The sequence below is a fragment of the Echinops telfairi genome, unplaced genomic scaffold (assembly GCF_000313985.2).
Source record: "Echinops telfairi isolate 266 unplaced genomic scaffold, ASM31398v2 ScPeMD7_5868;HRSCAF=6743_0, whole genome shotgun sequence".
NCBI lineage: Eukaryota > Metazoa > Chordata > Mammalia > Afrosoricida > Tenrecidae > Echinops > Echinops telfairi.
Window position 1 is genome coordinate 529,201 of NW_022109767.1, and position 2,034 is coordinate 531,234.

A 2,034-nucleotide genomic window follows, 5' to 3' on the forward strand; every position below is an offset into this window, starting at 1 on the left:
GCAAACTGACAGTGGGTGGTAGATCCACCATGTAAGAGAAAACTATTTTCTCTTTTTAAAGGAGAGGTCACGACCAAGACTCAGGTAAGCAAAGTCGCTGGTAGGTCATAAGCCTCCTAAAGTGGCAGAGGCCACCCAGCAGCACAGGTAACACATGAATTGCGTGGGATCAGCACAGGTAACATGGGATCAAGTTGCTGGCCCTGCAGACACCTCTCAGATCTCCCTGGGACACACATCTATTAGCGATTTCCTCTTTTGTCAACTAGTCCCAGATCCAAGTGGGGACTGAAGATCATGTTTCATTCCGGATATCTGAGGAGGGAGAAACGGAACCAGCGTGTAGTCATCACAACAGGAAGGCAAAATAGTGTTTGTTTTGATCGTTGCGGACAACAGTCTTTCCAAGTGGCAACAATTCATTTTTCTTTCAGTTAAAATGAAAATGAAACCCAGAGTTAGACTCATGGAAAAATAGAATGAAAAGATAAAGGAAGTTTGCCACAGATGTTCTGTGGCCGAGAGGTTCTGTGGATCCAATGTGGGGCCGTTTTGAAGAAGGCAAGAATAAAACATATTGAATATCAATGATTATAAAAAGATTAACCTAGTTTTCTGCCTTTGTAATCTGATACTCCATTGATCTATTTATTTTATTTGGTTGAGAATGACAAGGGGGACTTTCGGTAACCTGTTTTGTTTTAATTAATTGAGACTGCAATAAATTATGTATGAATGATAAACAATATCCAAGTTATGAGTTCAAAATAGAAGCATGGCGTATTAAAGTTCATAACGGTAGCTCTTCACCTCCAAGGTAAGATTTTGTATTTACAAAGCCCAGTGCAGGGCTGATAGGCAGAACTCTGAACCTCAGGGATAGTTCTGGATGTCACGAAGCACAGCCCTGCACGGTGTCAGTCATTTTCTTGGGTTCTGCTGCATCTCAAATAAAATCTTGCACGTCTGTAAGGGGGTAGCTAGGGATGCCTTCCTTATTTGGTGACAAGGCTGGGGATGCAGGGTGGGAATGTGGACACAAGCTGGGATCTAAGCGGCAAATACCTAGATGTGCACAGAGAAATCTCAAAACTGTAGTGCCATGGGGATAACGTAAAAAGTAGATATGTGACATGGGGCCATTCAGGTAAAGGAAGAAGGCATGACCCTAAATCAGTAATACATGTTTTACAGAACCGTATCAAAAAAACAAAAAAAAGGGTTGCCTTTTCCGTTTTTTTTCCCCCAGGTATAGAAATGAAATTGAATTGAGCAAAGTGAATTTAAAAGGAATAAGTAAGTAGGACGAACGAGGGGTCCTGCATACGTCAGTCATAATAATGGGCATTCGCCAAGCAGCCACTTTCATTCAGTTCTTTGCCTGTAAAAGTGAGATGGCAGAAAGAAAACAGAATGGAAATGAGATTGAAATCAGTAGTTAATTCTTCCTAGTACTCCGGACGCTATTATACACCAACTAGATTCTGACTAGGGCCACAGGCAGTTTTTCTTTTTTATACCTCATCAAAAGAGGGGAAGAAAGAAAGTTTGAATACTCTTTTCCTGGTGGATGGATATGCCAGTGCGTTTTTTTTTTTCTTTTTAAATAGTTAATTCTTAAACCACTCTTTCGCGTTCAAGGTTTCCTTTAGATAATCCTTCTGTCGGGTACAAAACTTCATTTTAATAAATTTCTAATCCTTTCACGGTAGGCTGTAAGGGGGTCGCCCAGTAAAAAGTACGTAGCTACTGTCAGGAGTGGGATTCGAACCCACGCCTCCAGGGGAGACTGCGACCTGAACGCAGCGCCTTAGACCGCTCGGCCATCCTGACTCGCTGCACAGTAGCTTTTCTCAGAACTCCCTTCTCCGTCTACCCAAACCGCTAGTCTGTAGCTTTTCTTCTCCTTACATTGTTTTAATTCCTTGATTAAAAGCGAAATCGGACCTTGGATGATCGTGCCAGACACTGAGTCCCGCGAGATTCCAGAAAGCAGCGGGCGTTGCCGGAGCTGCAGAATGACGGGCTCGACCC

General features: G+C 42.8%; 1 non-coding gene across 1 annotated transcript; it reads right to left on the minus strand.

Annotated features, from left to right (window-relative positions):
• Positions 1 to 1,750: 1,750 nt before the first annotated feature.
• On the minus strand, positions 1,751 to 1,833 carry TRNAL-CAG. Its single transcript has one exon. It is a non-coding gene; the product is annotated as a tRNA-Leu (tRNA).
• Between the last annotated feature and the right edge of the window lie 201 nt (positions 1,834 to 2,034).